General features: G+C 36.2%; 1 long non-coding RNA gene across 1 annotated transcript in view; it reads right to left on the reverse strand.

Moving 5' to 3' along the window:
* Positions 1–7,632: 7,632 nt before the first annotated feature.
* The window catches only part of LOC309622734, a 42,487-nt gene continuing 26,924 nt past the window's right edge, over positions 7,633–23,195 (reverse strand). Inside the window, exon 3 of the long non-coding RNA XR_014241092.1 lies at positions 7,633–20,377. This is a non-coding gene — a long non-coding RNA (uncharacterized lncRNA). The remainder of the gene's footprint in view (positions 20,378–23,195) is intronic.

The raw sequence follows: 23,195 nt of genomic DNA on the forward strand, positions 1-23,195 counted from the left end.
AACTTCTGTTTGTTTTTCTCTTGTTAGTAAGTCTTTTATTACAGGGGTCTCAGCTAAAAATTCAAAAGAGCAGACAAAAATTTATTTTTCCTCCCTTACAATCAGCTGTCAAAAACTGTTAACTACTATTTAATTTTCATATTATATCTTTCACCAAAACAACTGGAATTCAATAATTTCAGTGACCCATTTCTTGGTATTTAATAAAAATTAATAACCCCTCAACAACTAAGAAGACATTAACAACAGCATAATAAATTATTCTGACCTAGTATGGCTCATTTTCTTGCCCCTGGATTCTTCCCAGTATGCATAAGCATTTGCAATATTTCCCAATGATAGTAGACAGCTTGCTTAATTTTGTTCCTATGGCATCAAAACTATTCCATAAATAAAGTTTTTAAATGAAAGGCCTTGGGTGACTGAATTATAATGACCAAACATTTCAAAGCATCCACCAAAACAATCTGAGCCCTCAGAAGAGCTGAACACATTAATGAAATGGCCTCCCTGTGGAGAGAAATACAAAAAGAACCACATTTTGTTTGTGTTTGAAAATAAAGCATCCAATTTTCAGGGGTCCAGAACATTAGAGAAGGATGACACTCTTTGGTTTGGAGGATAGAACGATTAGGTGGTAGGAAGCACACCTGCATACCACAGGTGAGTGCATATCAGAAAGACCTACTTTAGAGTTCTAGAAGGGTCAGCCATACATGCAAAACCTGAGGCAAACAACAAATGAGTTTGAGTATCTTTGAAAAAACGTTGCATACTATAGCAAAACTTGAAAGAAAGTAGGTGTTTCTTTAAGTTTTGGAATTAAGTACAGTAATTGCCATTATAATTCATCTACCATCAAAGCAAGCTTGTGGAATAGAGCTTGGGGTGCTGTTCTTCAAAGGGCTTCTCTATTTCTCAGGATTTAGCATTGCCCTTCAGGCAAAACCACCATAAAAGTCCCACCTGCTATTTCAGTGTAAACTTAAAACACTAATGGTGCTGAAGAGCAATATTGCCTTTGGAAAGCCATCTATCATCTGCAACCATACTTTATTTTCCAGGGAACTGAGATACTTCAATACTGAAATGGAAATCAGTGGAGGAGGAAGGGCAGGTTTTCTACTACTTTCCAACCCATATTTTTCATGAAAGTAGAACTACAAAACCCTTTTCCAGCCCAGACTCTGTTAAGATCCCCTGGGGACATTTCATGTCTTGAATATCTCTACCTTGTTCCATTTTGTTTTTCACAGCTCTTCTTCACCAGCTCTGCAGTCTGATAGCAAAATTTTAGAATCACACTTTGATATACCTCATATCAGGACAAGTAACAATTTCAAATAGTAGGAAAATCACCTGGGTAATAAAATACCCAATTTTATATATTTAAATACAATGATATTAGTCTTCAGATGATCAGGGAAGAAATAATTTACTTATTAGATTGTTTTCACATCCGTTTTACTTAATTCTTTCACACTATTCACTAAACTCATAGGTGTGCCAATAAGGAAAAAATGTTGGGAAACCATTCCTTAAATCAAAAGACATAAAACTGACTAACCAGTCCAACTTGGGTGAAAACATGTTACCCTTCTGTCGTATATTGATTTAATATTTTACTCAACTGTCTACATGTAACTAACAATAATAAAAACATCATCATTGAAAATTTACAATGGCATTGTAATGAATAAGCCCTTATCAGCCATTACTTTAATCCTCATAGCAAACTCTATGTGGTACGTACCACGTGTTATTTCACAAACGAGAAAAACGAAGCACAGTGTGGTTTAAGGCCCTTACCTAAAATCACACAACAAGTACACAGTAGTCAGGATTTGAACCTAGGCAGTGAGTGTGACAACCAATGACACACTCTAAAATTTCTCATTCATTTCGAAGAGAACTGTCTACTCCATTTCTTTTCCCATATAGGAAAATGGAATGGGGAGTAGGAATTTGAGATGAAAACTAGTGTGCACCAAGCACTGAGACACTGTATTGTTTCATCCTGGTACCTTTGTAATTGTTTTTGTACAGCACAAAAACAATGAGGTGCTTCTAAAATGTTGCTGGTGTTTCAGTGCTTTACAATATTAACTCATTTAATCTGCATAATGACTCAATTAAGTAGATACTGTTTTATATACCCGTTTTCCAGTTGAAGCGTCTTTAGCACAAAAAAATTAAGTAATTTAACCAAGATTATGCAGCTGGTAAATGGTAAGATATATTCATACATAGTTCCCCATAGCCATAGCCGATGTGAATCTTATTATATCAGTTCAATGAAGTGGATGTTTCCTACACTCAGAGGAGACTCTTTGATTAATACCTATGCCTTAACCAAGAAAAGCTGGTATATGACTTAGGAACAAGGCATTTCTATTTTCTATCCTCTGGGACTCCCATTAAATAAGTTTTTTCACAAGGTTCACCGGACTAATTCCAGTTTCTCACATAATTGCTAAGTTATTCGTCTTAGTTCCTTCTAAAACAGTGGCTCTCAAAGACGTCTAAACAAAGGAAAGCCAGTTAAGCAGTTGTACATAAATGGGCAATAGTGGAAACAGTCCTCTCGCTGAAAGGTTTAATATCAGCTTCTCCAACAAACTGAGAAATGCTTTTGACAAGCTGCAAAATGCAAAATCATACTCTTCAAAACTCACTATTTGTATGAACTGCATGACTTGGTATGACAGGAGTAGTTCTTGTTTTTGATATTCTGAAACTGGATATTACAACTAATACTGTTAACAACAAATTTATTCCTTAAAATATTGTATTTTCTTACATGTTTCAAAAACTAATATTCCTCTGAATTATATTTTTATAATAAAAAATTGTGGTTATCTCTGGAAATTATCTTAGTAGTTGCCAAAGGTGCAAATAGTCAAATAAGCAAGTCAATATAGGTAATCTAAGTAGCAGAGGTGCTACAGAGAGGTGAAATATTAAGTGGAGAGAAATTCCTAGTGAAACAAGAACCATAAGGGTAGTCTAATTGGTTTAATTGGGTCAATAGCCATAGTTAAATAAACCTGTGGCTACTGACCACATTGAAACAAAGAGATCCATTTCTACAAAGTACCTTTAGGAGTCTTTTCTTCTTTTTCTTTTTCCAAATGTTGACAAGAGAGATGAATGAGCAACCAGTCCTGCCAATTGAAAGAGTCATCTTTTCAGTTTATCTCCAGAAGATTAAATGTAGTTCAAGAAAATTAATCATTTTATACAATCTAAAAATCTACATATTGCTGAAAACATGTGATCAGAGTATTTTCATGATAAATTTGGAAAAGACCAAACTGAAGTACTTTACTGCAAATTATTATAATACTTTGACCTGTTTAAAACAAGCACTTAACCTGATACCTGTGCCAATATAATCAACTTCATGTCCACATCATTTCCTGAGAGAAATAAATATCTCATCAATAAGAAGTGGACTGAGATTTTAAGCACCACGAGCCAGTATGGTATTTCCTTACTCACAGCTGTGTTTCTAACACTCTTAAAAGCAGTTATACCTTATGCCTTTTAAATTAACTTATCCCTTCCATGCAACAAACAGCTTGCTAAAAAAGTCTAGATGCCAGAACTTACTCACCAGTTCACCGTTTAAGGTAACCATTCCTTTTTCTATAATTGCAGAGTTCAGTACCGCAGTCCAGATACCTGCTACATGTTTCTAAAATTCACAAGTACATTCTTTTGAACTCTAGCCCCTGTACTCTATGAAACTGCATACTTGTCCTCAGGCTGAGTGAACTTGCAATCATAAGAAACACTTGTTGGAGGAGGCTATCGAGAGGCTGTGACCACTGATTGACCCTCAAGCTAGATTCAGGCAACTGGAGGCTCCCTTGTCCTTGGAATGTATATTCTGACCATCATTCCCACACAAGGAGCCGTTTCAAGGACGTAGCCTTGAGAGAGTAACGTGCTGTTGAGACCATCTGGAAAGTATGGCGACTTAACTCCATTGAGGCCTCTATAAACTTTTAAGACTCTGCCAGGCGGGTGCGGAGATGTCCTCGTTTTGCGGCCGCCCAAGACAAGCGTCATATGTAAGCTCCCTGGCTTAGTAAACCTGCTCTAACCGCAGAACCAGCCCCCCACTGGCCCTGTCCCGGTTCTAACAAGATACTGAGCTGTTTTTCAGCGGTAACAGAACAAAAGCGAAACTCACACAGCCGAAGCATGCGCACAGGAGAAAATTTTGACCTCAACACCCGGAACCAAACTTCCCCCTCCCACGGAACCAAAGAATCAGGGCATGACCGGAAGCTGAACGCCGGAACCCGAACGCCGGGACCCTTTCAAAAAGGACGGGTCCATTGTCCAGGAGGCTGTGCTGCGGAAGCCCTTTTCCCACGCTTTTCCATAAATGGCCATGTTCCAGAGCCTTCCAATCAGAACCTGCACCGCCAGGACTCCAACTTACCAACTGTCCTCCCCTGATTTATAAAAGCTGGACAGGTATGACCCTTGCTTCCTGTCTCCTTGCCAGCCGACCTTGCAATAAAGCTTTTTCTTCTCTCAAAAGCCTGTGCCATAGTATTGGCGTCTGTGTGCATCAGGCAGCTGGCTTACGTGGCCACCTATCAGTGTGGAGTGGTCGCCCTCTTTCTTCACTATCTCCTTGCCCTCGCATATGGGGAGCCCATTTGTGAACCAACAGCACTCCCACTACCTGTCCTGTCTCTTCAGGACTCATCCTGACAAGGCTAGTTTATCCAAGTTTCGTATCAGTCAGACAGAACAGGATCAATAGCTGACTCTCAGGAAAAGAGTCAGGTATAGTTGTGGGTTATGGACGTCTGCAAAAAAGAAACTTGCAGAAGAAAGGAAAAAGAGTAACTTATTTTCTTACTTAAGCTATGACATGAAAAGAGAACAGGAAAATCACCTGTCCTGCATGAAGATCACAGCTCTACTGCTACAGTTCTCACCCTGCACAGTATTCTGCTGTACTAATGATGCCCCTAACTCTCATCCCACCTCTCTATCGAGGAAGCTACTGTGCCTGAAAGTGCTTCCCATCTGTGATGGACATTCTTCTGCAAAGATTACATTATATTTTGAGTTTGGAAAAATCCACTTAAAATATGTAATCCTTATGCAAGTGCAATCTGTCCACTGTACATCAAGCCTCTGCTTTCACACCAAAACCCTGATTCTGTTTTCTTTTGCCTCTGATTTTCAATCAGTAATTTTCCTCCTCTGATTCCAAGAGGAAGACCAAAATTCAAAAATTAAGTGTACATAGCACCTCCATAGTTGTATGTGCATTATGTATAATAAGATTATGGGCTTCTCCCCTTCAGAATATTAACTTCCAGAGGTCAGATAATGTGTGTTAATATTCTGCAGGAAAATCCCAATTTTCACCCTGGTACGCATACATTCACCCTAAATAGTTTCCCATTTAAAATGTCTTGCCAGAATCATGTACCAGTACGTGTAGACTCATACCTCCCTATCCCTAAAGAGGAATAAAATAACTCGGTGTTTAGCAACCAGCTAAAAGCATACTGTGGCATGTTTCCAATGGAGTATCTCTCTGGAAAACAATTCCTGTGGATTGTAAATAATGTGTTGACCAATCACCACTAAAAAAAGGTAACACAGTAATTGATATTTCTCCTAGAGTGACCAAGGGAATGGCTTGTCTATATTTGTGAGAATTAAAAACAAATTGCAAGCTCCTAGTCTGTCCTCTGTCCTTATAAAGCACCAACAACGTTTTGTTGTCTCTCAGTACCCCATTTGGTGCATGTCAACCTGTTTTTTTTTTTTATGTCTTAGTTTATTAAAATAAATGTTGTACATTCTCGTTGTGGTCAAAAATAAACGACGGCTCATATTGTGCGTAGGTTCTTGCTCATGACAGTCCAGACTGCTAACAGATTGCTAATATGTTAACAGCTCTATTATAAGACTCTTAAGAATGCAATTTTTTTGTGCCATTTCTGAAGTCAAATTCTCCATGTTAAAGAAGTACTGCACAGGAACACTGGGATAGATGCCCGGACTCCTTCTGCATGCAGATATCTACAGTGTAATAGATCCAGATGGCTGAGAATTTTAAGGTAACAATCTTCAAGGTGTGCTGCTTATGCAGGTGTGCCCACTCTGGAAACCAGAATACTGATCTGAAATACTCAGATAGGATCTCTGCCTCCTGGTCCAGATCTGCATATAATAAAATTTAAAGGTACCCTACATGTAGAAGTTTCTGGAAATGATGGAAGTTAAAAAAAAATTTTAAGAATGGCTGGACTCAAATAGTGAACTTAGATAATTTTTCAGTTTCTCCTTCCAAAGATACTGGTGAAAATCTTTAAATAGATGTGATTCAGTGTCTCTAGTTCTTGTGTGATCCAGATTTTTTAAAATATGTATTATTTACATGGGTTAGTATCCTTTTATAAATTTTATGCCGTTTGTCCCATAGAGTCTTGGTATTGATATCGTCAAGGGAGAGTCTGACTTTAGACAGGAGCACGGATGGTGGCTAAGAGCATGAATATACGTCTGATACATGGAGTGTGCTCCATAAAGGCATCCCAGGGAAGTTGCTCAAGATTATTTGGTTCTAAGTTTTTCAAAATCATCTGTTCTGTTTCACCAAGTTGCTCATTAGTGCTAGGAGAATATTCTGTAGAAGACTGTCATGGTCCCTCAATCTTCAGTTTATAGTGTCAGTGAAGTTCAGCCACTGATTTAGATTGACTCAGGTAACACACAAACAAATCACACTGAGTGCTTACCTGCCAGTCACTATGGCAAAAACATAATTTATAGGCACAAAATTCCTACAAGAAGAATATAAATATTACAAACCTTACTCTGTGTATTCAACACACTCTTTTCATAATTAATAATAATAATAATAATGATAATAATAAGTGAGATTTATTTGTTCATGAAACTGAAATTGTAAGGAGGGGATTTGGCTTCCGGCACAGCAAGATTCAGATGCCCAAACAATACTGCATGAATTCTCTTTACTCTCCAGTTGTTTTGTTTTCCATTCTGCTGACTTTATTTGGAAGCACATTCTTTAAAAAAACATTTAATCACCCCTCTGGATTTGCCATCCTAGTAGATTTTTCTAGTAATTCCAACTAAGATCCTGGGCTGTTGCTTGCTCACTGATACTCTGTGATTGTGCGTAAATCATCTGCCTACCTCTGAAACCACACCGCCGGTTCAGCATCCTCTGAAACATGAGCACTGAATCTAAGGGAGGTTAGTTCACAGAAGAAACTCAGGAAGCTGTCATTGGAAGAGAGCTAAATGGAGTTGTGCTGACTAAAACAATAGATACCCACTGTACTCTCACCTCACAGAGAATGACACTGAAGCTTTGGTGATGTACCAAGTAAGTAAAACCAAAACTCCCACTCAGGCCTACTGACCTCAAAGTCACTCTTGACAACTGTCCCTTATTGTCAATCAGTACCAATTAAACTAGCTCTGATATCAAACTTAGGGAGGATTGTTTATTCATTGTTTATTGTTTATTCTAGATCCATTCTCTAGAACTGAAACGAAAGTAATTTAACAAGTGAAAGTACATATGTTTTCTTCAAATTTTTATCTGTAAAAATAATGTTTTTCTTAAAATTCAGATTTATATATGAATATCAAGAACTTCAGAGGTATATCCCACTAAGATCCTGCCCTGCTATAAGGGCAATTTATAAAGGGCTTCAAAGTCTCAGAAAAGATGAGCTATTAGTCAAACACATTATGATTTTTTTTGTTGTAGCTTGGATTTTTTAAATTATTATTTTAAATATAAGTAATTAACGCCAAATTGATTTTCTATAAGCATAGCTCTGAAATATGACAAAGCAAAGAGCTTAGGCAGACAAAGTAGAGGGTGATTCAAAGACCTTCCTTTCAGTATTCTTTTTAAAATCTCTGTCATTCCTCATCATTTTTTTCTTTACCCTTGACAGTCATTTTTAAAAAGGCTTTCTGAGATCAGAGAACAGATCAGGTTTCACAGAACTGGATATGTGTCTGCTCACATAGGAATGCAGCCTTCAATCCAAGTTCTATGTCTTGTGCTCTAAGTCAGCTAACTAGCCTCTCACTATGACTTCTAATTAAAAATTCTCATTATACCACAGCATGCTTGGCAGAGCTCATACTGCTTTACATAAAACGTCTTCAAAAGTGAGGAAGAAAATATACATTGCCTCACACGGGAGCTGTGTTGATTATGACATTATCATTTTCAAGATGAGAAAACATAGAAAGGTTAAGTGACTGTGGAAGGTTACACATTTCCTCTGTGTAAAGGAGGATGACAGTTTTGTTTGCAAAATTTGAAGAACTGGAAACAGCATTATCTAAGCAGTCACAGATTAACAGTCACTGCACCTTCTGGCTGTAGCACACTATTAGGAATGCATATACCCTCACAGATCATGTGTCGTTGTTTTGCTCCTGTGTAATTAATTAATTGTCACAATGATGCTTAAGGTGCTAGATTTTTTTCAATTTTCACTTAGTTTTACATAAAAATTTACCAATTTATTTAAAGATGGTTCTTCTACATCTCATGAAATGTTGGCATTTTTATTGTACAGGATAACTGAAAATCTATAACCTCTACCTTTATATAATTTAACATGAGAAAGCAGCTGCCCTAAAGGGTAGTTCTAAGAACTGAGACTCCCCTTTCTGAAAAAGAACAGCATCCATGAAAGCTTTTAGAGCAGTAGTTTCTGACTTGTTAAAGATACCTAAGAAAAGACCAAATCATCTTTTGAACCAAGCATAACCCTCCCACAAAACTTTCCTGTAATAAAAATATTTTAATGCTCTGAAGGGGAAAAAAAAAAAACAGAACATGGAGAGAAGATACAGATATTTAGCTGATTCAACTAAAATCTGGTTTCTTTTAAATTACCTTAAGTTTTTTCACTGATTTTTCCCATGGCACAATCAGAATGTCATCAACACCAAGCCTACTATGTGAACCAACAGATGGGTTAATGTGAAGAGTGAACTTTTATGACTACAAGCCCAGCTGACACTAATTCCTTGATATAGCCTTCCAACTGCAGGGGCTCTGTAATCACATCAACCATTTTTCTTAACTTTGACAAATTTTGAACCTCTGTTTTCTGTTTTACAGTATTCCAAAAATACTAAGAAGCCATTTCAACTTAGTACATGGAGGTCAGCTCAGTTCTTAAAGGAACTGTCCTTAGGGATGAGTTGATCAAAAACCCTTATTCATGGAATGTAAAAAGACTTCACCTGAGATTGTAATTATAAAATAATTATTTTTTATTCAGAAAATATGTATTGCTTGTATATGAATTAAAAGTCATTGTGCTAATACAAAATAAATTAGAGTCCCTGCCTTCATGTTGTTTTCAAGCTACTGGCACTGGTTAAACATGTATAAAATTAATTTTAATGCAACTAGGATGTAATCCTGTCATAAGAGACTATCTTTATTGAATTTTAGAATAGGAGTGGTCACTTTCATGTATGATTGTATGGAAAGGACAAAAAGGGATGACTCTGGAGCAGGAAACATTTGAAGATCTTCAGAGATGGTTACAATTTTTAATGCTGAAATGAGAAGCAAGAGGCATAGAGAGAATAAGACACAGAAGTAGAAAGCCACATAGATTGTTCTGCCATATATTGAAACCAAACACATAATGGCTTGAACAAATGTTGGAATTCATAAAGCCAGACTAAACTGTTACAAGAAAAGTTTTCCTCTTTGATGAGTATGGTAGAGATAGTGATATGGAAGCCTGAGAGTATCTTTTGGTATGTTGGAAATATTTTACTTTTTGATCTGTAGGGTACATTACAAAAGTATGTTCACACTGTGATAATTCATAAGTTATACAGTTATGATTTATACACTTTTATGTAAATACATTAAACTTGTACTAAGAGTGTGTTAAAAATAAAATAAATAATATAAAATTTGACTGTGTGGGTGTGGCCTTGATTTTCTTATGAAAGCATGTTAAATAGTCCAGTAACTATGATAACGTCTTAACTATATCTTCATTTAATAATTTCTCTTGTCTTTGAATAATTCAAAACACTTTGTAATCTGTGAACAGGGAGTTGAAAGCCTCAAAAAGGATGTATCCCAAGATTTGAAACAAGGGTAGGAAATATCACTTGCAGAAACTGAATAAAAATCCACATAGCAAGGGTTAGATTACTCATTATGGAAGCTATTTACAACAAATAAATAATTTGTATCTAAGTTATCTATAAGACTTCAGCAGTTCTTAAATATATACTGTCATTTTAAAATATGTAAAATGGAAGAAATATTTAGAAAATTGTAATATTTCAGGTGGGATGAGTTATTACAGTCATTTTTTTTAATGGCTAAGTGAAACAAAAGATAAGATATTAAGTAGAAATTTCCAGTCAATAAAAAGCGTGATTTGATTTTAATAACTAATATTCATTAGCTAGACAGACATTAACTCCCTGTATTGGAAAAGAAAATATCAAATACTTGTGCCTTATGACGTTGTCTCTTTGTTCTTCCATTAACTTCCTTTACTCATCAAAAAATCTACAAACAATAAACGCTGGAGAGGGTGTGGAGAAAAGGGAACCCTCTTGCACTGTTGGTTGGAATATGAATTGATACAGCCACTATGGAGAACAGTATGAAGGTTCCTTAAAAAACTGAAAATAGAACTACCATATGACCCAGCAATCCCACTACTGGGCATATACCCTGAGAAAACCATAATTCAAAAAGAGTCATGTACCAAAATGTTCACTGCAGCTCTATTTACAATAGCCAGAACATGGAAGCAACCTAAGTGTCCATCAACAGATGAATGGATAAAGAAGATGTGGCACATATATACAATGGAATATTACTCAGCCATAAAAAGGAACGAAACTGAGTTATTTGTAGTGAGGTGGATGGACCTAGAGACTGTCATACAGAGTGAAGTAAGTCAGAAAGAGAAAAACAAATACCGTATGCTAATATATATATATGGAATCTAAAAAAAGAAAAAAAAAAAAAAGGTCAGAAGAACCTAGGGGCAAGATGGGAATAAAGATGCAGACCTACAAGAGAATGGACTTGAGGATACGGGGAGGGGGAAGGGTAAGCTGCGACAAAGTGAGAGAGTGGCATGGACATATATACACTACCAAACGTAAAATAGATAGCTAGTGGGAAGCAGCCGCATAGCACAGGGAGATCAGCTTGGTGCTCTGTGACCACCTAGAGGGGTGGGATAGGGAGGGTGGGAGGGAGGGAGATGCAAGAGGGAAGAGATATGGGGACATATGTATAACTGATTCACTTTGTTATAAAGCAGAAACTAACACACCATTGTAAAGCAATTATACTCTAATAAAGATGTTAAAAACAAAAAACTGTTTTGTTACTTCATTCTTGAATGGTCCTACCTATATAGAGTGATGTCCTTTGTTAATAATTAATTTGTTCCAAATATCAGTAACCTGCCAAATATAAAATTAAGCAGCTATCATTCTGGATCATTAGTATTCTCTGAGCTAGTATTGATGTGATTAGAGTAGGCTATGGATAAAATTAGATATTTTAAGCACCTCCAAAAACACCTGGGACATTGCAGGTGCTCATTAAATGTTTGTTATTACACTAGAAACTAGAACTGACCACTACCCAATAGAAACTTACTGTTGATTAGTATCTTATTAGTGTGTCATAGGAGGGGGCTTCTTATTAGTGTCTTTGAAATACACTGAATAAATCTGCCACGCAAAGCAAAAGCTAATGCTTGTTAAAAATGATCATACTCTGGCTTCTTTCATTCAGCATAATTATTTTGCGAATCATCTGTGTTGTTGCATGTATCAATGGTGAATTCTTTTTTAGTGTTGAGCAATATTTCCCTAGAAATACTCTAGAAAAGAACAATTTTGAGCTTTCTCCTGTTAGGAGAAGAAAATTATCATGAATCACTGGAACTTCCATCTTTTTTAACAGTTAAATGAACCTTCTTGACCAAAATAGGTTGATATTACATACAACAACACAGATGGCTCTCAAAATAATTATGCTGAGTGAAAGAAATCAGATTTTAAAAAGTAATACTGTACGATGATCTATTTTATATAAAACTCTAGAAAATGAAAACTAATCTATAGGTAAAAAAAAGCTGGGGTCGGGCACTGGGAAGGGTAGGAGGGAAGGATTACAGAAGGGCATGAGAAAACTCTGGGGTAATGGATATGTTTACTACTTTATGGTGATGATTAATGGGTGTGTACATGTGTCAGCTGTACATTTTAAATATGGAGTTTACTGTATGTAAATTATACCTCAATAAAACTGTTTTTAAAAGATAAATAATAATAACAACAACAATTATTTTTCCCTCCATATTTTACAAATGTTTATTGAGTGGGTTTCCTGTGCTGGGTTTGAGCAGCTCAGTAGAGATTAGGTCAAATATAATTCTTGCCCCATGGAGTTTAGTTTAGAAAGGGAAACAGACATGCTTTAAATGTAAGTGTAATATGCATTACAAAGTGTATTGTGAAACTGCACAATAAAGAATTGAACCTAGTCTGGGGTTTAATCTGAGTGTTCCAAGACTTAAAAGATGAGAATCATATGGCCAGGCCAACAGTAGAAGAATGATCTTTTCTAGGCAAAGAGAATACAATATGCAACCCTTACAAGGTAGTAAGAAGTTTCTCATGTGGCATAAAAGGTCCATGTAACTCAAGGAGCCACCAGAGAAGACTGAGAAGGTATAGCAGGGAAAAAAGAGTGGGTTATTGATTAGTAAAGCTCCTAAATATATGCACTATCAGAGAAATACTAAAAATTATTCATCACTTATCTGAAATTCAAATGTAACTGAGAATCCTTTATTTTTTATTTGCTAAATCTGGCAACCTGTGTTATCAGGGATGTCAAGAGTAGAAAATATTTCAAGGAAAACACAACAATTACAAATCTTGTTTATGGAGCATTGTGCCAAGTGCGTTACATGAATTATTTAATTTTATTTCCCCATCTCTGCCAATTCCAGTGGTCACAGCTGGATCTACTGATGGCCTAATTTGAATTTCCTGGTAACCTCAATTTGTTGTAGGCGCTAGAATAGACACAGAAAGTTTTAATATTTTTCTGTCTCAAAAACCCATCCATATTGGCCTAGCATCTTTGTATGATCCCTACTTTGCTGACAGCAGAATTATTCGAGAACCATAATGTCTTTCTAGGACTAAGCCCCGGCCCTAAAGTTTTGTCTAATTAGAATTATGCAAGTGCTAGTTCTTCCCTGAGTAACAGGGTCTCATACTTCACATTCTCTTAACCCCCGGAATTCTAAATCACAATTGGCTATCACCATCTTAATCCTAATCATTATAATATTTAACAGTTGCTGAGTTCTTATTATATGTCAGGCGCTCTGCTGAGAGCCCTATAAGAATTATCTCATTGCATTTCACAACAGTTCGATAATGTTAATTTCTTATTCTTCATACTCATGAAGAAACTGACATCTGCAGTTAAGCCACTTGCCAGGATAAGAGAACTGAGGCTCTCAGAAGTTGCTTGTCCAAGTTCAAAGTGAAATCCCTTGACCAAGACCACTCAGCTATGGATTCAAGATTCAATTTACATGACTGTCAACTAAGCCCAGTCTCTCTTTTTTTTTTTTTAATTTTTTTATTCTTTTAAGCCCAGTCTCTTAATAAATAACCCTATATTCTCCCCCATCAACTGACACATATCCTTGTCATTTTCAAAGCCTGACTTCGGCCTGTTGTCTTGGCCATTTGCCCAAATGTCCCTCTAAGAAACAAGGACTTGGATCTTTTGACAGTGTCAGAGTTCCCCTTTTCATCAACCCATTTTAGCATGTCTTGTATGCAAAGCAACTCTCATTACCTCAAATGTACCAACTCTACTGTACCTCTAAAAAAATCCACATAACATTTGGGTTTAGGATTCTCCTTTATATCTCAAACTATGTGTGGAATTAAGGGAAATGAGATGAATTGTGTATCTGGATTAGATTGTGAATATATAGAAACATTGGTTTGTTTCATTTAAGTTGTGAATGTAATACAGAAGCTTTTTTAAAAAATCTCTTTAAACATGTCTATTGAGGCTTCCCTGCTGGCTCAGTGGTTGAGAGTCTGCCTGCCAATGCAGGGGACACGAGCTCGAGCCCTGGTCTGGGAAGATCCCACATGCCGCGGAGCAACTAGGCCCGTGAGCCACAACTACTGAGCCTGCGCGTCTGGAGCCTGTGCTCCGCAACAAGAGAGGCCGCGATAGTGAGAGGCCCGTGCACCGCGATGAAGAGTGGCCCCCACTTGCTGCAACTAGAGAAAGCCCTGGCACAGAAACGAAGACCCAACACAGCCAAAAATAAATTAATTAATTAATTATTTTTAAAATGGAGCATTTATTTAAAAAAAAAAAGTCTATTAACTCTCAGTATAGGCCCTGCTTCATTAAGCCTCCTTATTGTGACTACATTAGTACCTCCATTTCTGTTCCAGTTAGTTTTTCAGATCGATAAAGTACAAAAAAAAATTGCTGATGAAACCATTTGAAATGGCAGATCAAATAACCTGGAAGATTTAAGGGAGATTATGTAGGCTCTAGGCAATCATTTGAGGGAGTTAAATCTCCAATGGCTTTAGAAAGATGCAAAAATTGCTAGACATTCTGGAATATAAGTTGAAAGACATAAGAATGTTTAGAAAATAACCATAAAAGATAATGCTAAAAATAAAATACCTACTGTGGGACAGCATGGTGACTGAAATAAATTTTTTCCCAGCACGTAATTTTTTAAAAGTTTACTACACATTATTTTGGGACAGAAATGACATTCCAATATAGGATATACATTTGTTCTGAGGTAACGTAAGTTCTAGATAGAAAAAAAAATACTAGGAAGCTGATAAATGGGAGTATTTTCCTGTTATAACTAAAAAAATGGTAAGTCAAATATAATGAAGAACTCTCAACTCGGTTCATTACAACTAAAGCTACCTGTGGTGTGCTGCTGAAATTAATCTGAGGAGCCCCAGATTAACATGATCTCATGTTTTAGATTCAGGCCAAGTAAAGCTTCCCCCATTAAACTGTATATTATTCAGGATGCTTTCATTGCAACAATAAACTGTATATTAAACTGTATATTATTCAGGATGCTTTCATTGCAACAAAAGACATCCAATTCAAGCTTACTTTATATAAAGCTTACTTTATGTAGCTCCTGTAACTGAAAGGCATATAGCTTGGGATATGACTGTGCCCAGAGGTTCAAACAATGTCTTTATGTGCTGGCAGTTTTCTCTTCATCTTTAAGATCTGTATTTCTCCCTATTGGATTTACTGTTTGGCCTTCTCCAAGCCACCCTTTATAGTTTCTACCTCCCATCCCATTTGAAAGAGAGATACTCTCTTCCCAAGAGTTTGGGCAAAGGTTCTAGAATTAAGGTTGCTTACCCTGATTGGGTAAATAAGTCAATCCCTGAACCAGTCACTTTGGTGACGGAGATATAACTAGCAGATTGTTAAGCATGCTTAGATCCAGAGGTGGACTGAGTTCTTACTCAAACCAATGGGGCTAAAGGGAAGGCTGAATGTCTTGGAAACTGGATTAAGACACTATCGCTGGGCAAAGCAGGAAGGGGTGCTGGAGAGACCAAAGCCACAAATGTTCCCTTTACCTTTGTTCCATTTTCTCTCTCTAAATAATAAAAAAATTGTTAAAACTTTCTTTTTTCCTCTGTATTTACACTTCACTGTAGCTCACACAGCTAAGAGTAGTTCCTTGAATGGATTACAATGTTTTAATTCTCTGAGTCTTTGTACATGCCAGTTCTTCGTGGAATTCCTATCTCTCCCTTATTCACTCTTTCTCACTCTTATCGCATGACCAACTCCATTAATTCTCCATTTAAATGTCAGTTCCTCAAGGAAGTCTTGGAGTAAAGGTTCAGAGACTTTGATGTACCCGATGCCCTGTTAGATTAAAACCAAACGAAAGCTTTTGCCTCATGGCACATGAGAAAGCATTTGCATCACTGGAGACCAGAAGCCCAGATCTCATGAATGTGCTATACTACAGCATAACCAATATTGAATGAGAATAGAAATGTACTGAAAATGGGAGATGGGCAGAGAGGAATACAATCTGACAAGACTGAGTTATTATGGCCAGAGGGCAAAAAACAGAAAAGTTTGTTGGAGAGTGAAAAGTTAGAAAGGCAGTAACTCCACATTGGGTCTTTGTGTATTTTACACTGTTCTACGGCTGCAATGAGCCAAGTATAAGCTGACATTTGAAAATTCAAAAAACCCAACAGCAATAAAACCATGAAATCAGAAGTTACTGTATAACTTAAAAACAACAACAAAATAAAATTCAAACATTCTGATGACTATTTCTAAAATACCTTCTATTCTCTTTTAAGAAAAAATTTTGAAAGACAGAGAAAGAAATCAAAAAAGAAAAAAAAAAAAAAAAAAAAGATATTTCAGGCTCTTTTCCTAGGAGTTTCCAAACCATCACTTTTGGTCATGTTCTGAAATTTTTTATACCTTTTTAAATTGAGGAATAATTGACATATAACATTATGTTTGAGGTACAGAACAGAATGATTTGATATTTGTATATGTTACAAAATGATCACAATAAGTCTAGTTAACATCTATCAACATGCATTGTTACAAAAAAATTTAGTCTTCATTTTTTTTGTAACTATGCATGGTGTTCTGAAATTTTTATATTAGCATAATGTTCAGTGAAAAAAAAATTCTTTTTTAGTTTTTGTTTGTTTTGGGGTTTTGGGGGGTGTTTTTTTTAGAGGAAAACTCTTTGAGTAAAATAAAGGGAATCTTGCTTTTGCTACCTGGTATGCTCTTCTCTCTGTCTTTGCTCAGCTAACTTCTACTCCACTTAAGGTGTAATCTCAAATATCATTTTCTCCAAGAGAGGGTTTCCCCGAGCAATTTATCAAGATTTTGATCTATCTGCAATGCTGTCTTATTAAATTTCCCTCACTTATCACATATTTTTACTTGGAAATTATTTGTTTTATGTCTGTCTCCCCTCACAGGCTGTGAGTTCATGACTGGCAGTGTTCATGCCTGTCTTGTTCCCCCATAGTATATTCAGAGTGTAGCCTAGTTCCATAAAAGTCACTCAGTAAATATCTGTGGAATAGATAAATGCAACGCATCCTCAAGACTCAGCATAAGTACTTGGAACTCCAGGTAGCTATCTTTGATGACATCTGCCTGTAGATGTCCTTGTTCTTATTTCCAGAGCAGTCTGCATATATACCACTATCATAGCATATATAACATTGTACTATGTAACATATGTACTAAGAATCCATCATTATTATTCTCTCTCACCTTCTAGAGGGTACTTAACACAGTTCCTGGAACACAAAGAATACTAGATTGAATGTTGTTGAAAGAATGATTGTATAAATGAACAACATAATGAATATGCCATATATCCACCAGACTCCCAGGCACCACACTCAGCATTACAGCCTGGCTGAGGATCCAAGGAACTGCTATGTTGAACACCTCTGAAATGCACTCTTCACTTGAAAAGGCTATTACCCCAGACAGAAAAGATGCAATTATAATAGCCTCATCCTTTAATAATAGTTTTAAAGGTAAGCTTTTAGTGTCCTCACTCCCTTATATGGTAGGAAAGTATCTTTAGCCACTTGATACTAAAGTTTTTCAATGTGACAATATCATTAACTACACTTTTCATCATGTGAATGAAGGCAAATAGTTGACACATTCCTCATGGGGCAATGTGATTTCAGTATGATTCAGCTGCTTTTCACCTACATTAAGTGAGAGTGATTCACAACACCTGAGGAGTGGCATGACCCCTCCTGAAAAGAAATGTTAATGGAATATCCAAATCAAGACCTCCAGGTCCCTTTCAAATGAAAGGGATGAGGCTAGCTATTCAAGACTACCACTCCCTTTTTATTTGGGATTTAGAGGAGATTCCTATGCCTTTGAATAAAAGAACTTTCATCACTAATAAAATGCACTTTTACTAGCATCTAAGATATTACACATGGATTGTGTGTGCACATAATTGGGTAATATGTCAACCTCACATACAGACACATGGCTTACATAAACAATATATACACAAATAGCATATATGTATATAATACCCTATCTATTAATTTAACAGATATGTACTGAACCCCTATTATGTACCAACCATTATTCTAGGCCCTAGGAGTGCAGTGGTGAATGTAGCATAGAGAGTTCTTATCCTTATGGAATTAACATTCTATTAACAGAAGATAAAATAAACAAATAAATTTTTAAAATTGATGTTTTATAAGGGATTGAATAAGACAATATGGTAACTAAGGAGGGGAGCCACTTTAGATATTTCATTTGTATACATATACATATGAGTAGTATACAAAATTTACTGAATATCTCAGTAAATCTTTAGCATATTTTTTTAAAAACTAGAGTTTAATAACTTAATTTTTAAGGAGTCTAAAAATAAGGGTAGTTCCATGTTTAGGCATTTAAGAAGTCAAATATATTAATTAACTCTGGTAGAGTTAAAAAAAAATCAGATGATTGCAAATATTCAGATATTTCCAAAACTGTAGAATACTAAAGATGAGGCTGATATTAATGTGTTTTTAGAAAGTCATTCCCAAGTATGGCTCCGATAAGAATTATCCGAGGTGCTTTTGTAAAATATAGATTCTGGTTGCCCATCTTAAGATCTACATAATCACATTTTTGTGGATGGGACCTGTCACTATAAGTGTTTAAATGCTCCCAAGGTGATTATGATAACTGGCCAGGTTTAAGATCTGTTCATCTAAGGTGTTCAGTGTATGCATATCTAGAAAATATTCAAAACAGTGCTTTCCAGATTCAGGGAAATAAACTTGCCCGTTTGGTAAAAATGCAACCTACAGTTCCCAGCCTAGATATTCTGACTCACTAGGCTTAGAGAGCTGTTTGTCCAGCTTTTATAAAACTCCCTAGAGAATTCTGATATGCAAATAAGTTTTTAGAAATCACTGTTTTGAATAAAATATATTAGACAGGAAAAACTGCCTACAGGTATAAGCATGGTAATTCTTTGCACAAACCTGGAGAAGCCTACCAGCAAAATTTCAAATAACTTCTTCCTATGAAGAAATGCTACACAGACTATGTCAACAACTAATGTGGCTTCATAAGAAAATGCTGTTTTGGAAGAAAAAGGAATAGATGTGTATGATATCTGAGAGAAAAGTATATTTGGCAGGTTTTCATGAGTATCTACTGGTTATTGCATTTAGATGAAAACAAAGGTTTTTATTTACACATGAAAGAGGAGATTTAAGGACTTTTCTGACACTGTTCCTTATGATAATTACTGGGCATGAAGACCAGAGTCATAAATATGTCATTCATACAGACATGAAACTTAGTCTGCTTTGTGTTACATTTTTCATGTTTGCTTCCCTATTACTTAGATAAAATATTTCTGCTCTCCACCCCTTTTCTAGCTTCATCTAGCTTAATTTTCTAATGAATTTTTGCTCCCCTCAATTAATCGCTCACACCTATTAGAACAAGACATTCCCATCCTGAGCTGAGAATTATGGGAGAAGGAAAGGGTTTGAAGAGGCATCAATGTTGGACCAGGTGTAAGAAATAATGAAGGGAAAAGGTGTAGATGGTCAGAGAGATGGGGCTTCCTCACAGCACTCAAATGGGAGCTGTCTGGGTGGGAATGTATATCACAGTGGCTTACTGTGAATATAAGAGATTTGTCACACCTTGGGTATCAGGCTTTGGAATAGGCAGGTGAGTGAAAGAGGCTCTATGAAAAGGAAGAGAAGAAATAGAGAGAGTGTATTACAGCCTATATTCACTGAAAAGTAAACACATTATAAACCTACAGTAATTTAAACTGTATAGCACTGAATAAGAATTGACCTACAACTTAATGAAAAGAATTAGAACTTCTGGAAAAAGAAGCAACAACATGTGAAAATAAAGGAGTCATTTCAATTCAACTTAATATAGATTGTTATAAGAATCAGAAATTGAGTAAAACATAGCAAAATTCAATATGTTGCTATTGTTAAAAATAATATCAAACATAATAAAAATGTGTGTGGGTCCTTATCCCATTCTTTCATCTTGGTTTTGGTACTATACATCTTGAACTCACCAAATAGCTCACATCTTTGGCAGCATCGCCCTGCAATTACTGTTTATTCTTCAGGCTTCCTTCTTTCTTCAAAGCTCCATTCTGGGAAGCCAAGTCTCTAGTCTGAGAAGTGCACTGGTTTCCTAGATATAGAACCAAAGAAAAGAAAAAGAGATAGGAATTAATGTACCCTTTCCCATTACACAGTCACTTTCAGAAAAAAAGTGTTTGCATTGACCTCAGGTTGACAATTATTAATATAAAATATCTCAGATTGTAGGTACATCCTACATTTGGTTTAAAAAAAAGTTTTTAAAAATTATTAAGAACATGAAATAAATTACAAAAAAGCCATTCCATAGATATTACCTAATAATATATAGTATGCTGGTTGATTTCTCTCAACCACACCATCTTTAGGTTTGCATTTACACTGGGCACCAATAGAACTTGATGTTGTTTAACTTAAAATAGTAGAAATTCCTTCACATATTCAAGAATGCTGAGAATCATTTCATTTCTCGGACATAATTTTGCAAAATGGCAAGAGCATGATGTTTCTAAGGAAGATGCCTTTATGTGGCTCTGAAGCAATCACTATTTCTAGTTTTGTACTGAAATGAAGCCAAAAATATAATTTTATTATAGGCCTCTGACAAATAAATAGCAGAAAATAACCCACTGCAAATAAATGAACCAAAAAATCCTGTTTTCTTATGTTCCTACAGCATCATATCAGTGTGTAAAGCCTGACACATTTAGATATAATGTTTTCATCTGAGCACTTATTCCAGGCACCTATAAACATGTGTAAACAGATTAAAGGACAACAATTATCTTAAGTTGCCTATTTTTTTGGCAGATGCAAATATAACAAGACTTTCTTATAATTTATGTTACTACTTGATTTTAAAAATACACACTTTATGATTTGTTGCAGGACACTGCTGTGAATAATCAACAGTTAATTAAAAAATTATTCAACCAGCACATTTTTTAAAAAGGTAATTATTAAATGAATCTATAACTGATTTTTCCCAAGTGGCTTAATGACAATGGAGAACGTATTAATTAAGTAGTTACTTTGAAAAGCATCCTTTCTGTGGCCTCGTTTCTCCAGTTCTAATAAAGATGTTTCTAGTGATAGTACTCTTCACAAATGAACATTGGAAACATCATTCAAATATAATTTCAAACTATTGTCCTGTTCTATTTAATCCTCTCATTTTTCCAACTATAAAGGCTGAATATACTATCTACATAGTCTTTCTCTCTGATAGATCCAACAAGTAAAGCAATATTTCTGAAAACTTTCTTACACATGAAAAGGATCAAGCTTTCCATTAATTTTTTGAAAATACTTTTCAACTTCTACGTGGAAAATCTTGACAATTTTCAAAAAAGTATTCTCGGGCTTCCCTGGTGGCGCAGTGGTTAGGAATCCGCCTGCCAATGCAGGGGACACGGGTTCGAGCCCTGGTCCAGGAAGATCCCACATGCCGCGGAGCAACTGGGACTGTGAGCCACAACTACTGAGCCTGCGCATCTGGAGCCTGTGCTCCGCAACGGGAGAGGCCGCGATAGTGAGAGGCCCGCGCACCGCGATGAAGAGTGGCCCCCGCTCGCCACAACTGGAGAAAGACCTTGCACAGAAACGAAGACCCAACACAGCCAAAAAATAAATAAATAAATAAATAAATAAAATTCTGGGCTTCCCTGGTGGCGCAGTGGTTGAGAATCTGCCTGCCAATGCAGGGGACACGGGTTCGGGCCCTGGTCTGGGAAGATCTCACATGCCGCGGAGCAACTAGGCCCGTGTGCCACAACTACTGAGCCTGCGCGTCTGGAGCCTGTGCTCCGCAACAAGAGAGGCCGCGATAACGAGAGGCCCGCGCACCGCGATGAGGAGTGGCCCCCGCTTGCCAGAACTACAGAAAGCCCTCGCACAGAAACGAAGACCCAGCACAGCCATAAATAGATGGATGAATTAAAAAAAAAAAAAAAATTTTCTATTTGATTTTTTTTCTCACTCCTCCAAAGCTCCTAAAAGTCTAAGAATGGAAAATGGAAATCTACTGCATTAACTTGTATATATATCAGCTGTTACTATCTATATTGGGGAATATTCTTTCGTCTCTTTTATCAGGTTTCAAATGGATTAAAAGTTAACTGAAAAAGTATTCAAAAGAAAGACAGTGGCACAAGGTCAAATAAGTTTTTAAAGATACAAAGTTTCATATTTTTTATATTGGAACAGATGCCCAATGCAAGAAAAATTTTCTAGTGACTAAAGAATGCAGGGAAAATTTCACCTATCTATAACCTGACTATAATGTGGAAAAATTAAATGAACCTTTTGCAGATCCACTTTATTGAGTAGGTTAAGAAGTATTTGTGATTACAGCCTTCAAGGTCCCCTAGTATTATACATGAGCTTGATCTATTTTTTAAAGTGCCCTTCACAACATTCTTTACTTATAGACTAGGACCTGCTCTACTCTTGCTTGTGTTTTTCTTTCTGCCTATTTTACCTTTCTCCTCATCTCCACGTTCTAAAATACTCCATATCCACTGATATCATCTCAAAAACTTTCCTCTCTCAGGTCACCTTCCCCAGCTGCCTGACTGGGTATTATATTTTCTTGCTGATACTTAGAGCTTAATCTACGTGTATTATGATTATGCATATGTTTGTTCTATGTATTCATCAATAGTTTAAGATTTTGAAACCACAGATACATCTGAGTCATCCTTAGCTCCCATAGTACAATTATATGCACAAAATAAACATGTTGCCTTGAATGAATTTGAATTTGGCTCCTTAATCTGTGGAAAGAGCATGAAGTTTTGGTTAAATGTATTCTGACCCCCAACAGCTAGAGCCAATTCTAATATGTGTGTACCTGTAGTCTTAAAGTAAGTTCCAACTTGAAAAAAAAATGTTCTCAGTTATTATTATAA

The sequence above is a fragment of the Balaenoptera borealis genome, assembly GCF_965194805.1.
Source record: "Balaenoptera borealis genome assembly, chromosome: 2".
NCBI lineage: Eukaryota > Metazoa > Chordata > Mammalia > Artiodactyla > Balaenopteridae > Balaenoptera > Balaenoptera borealis.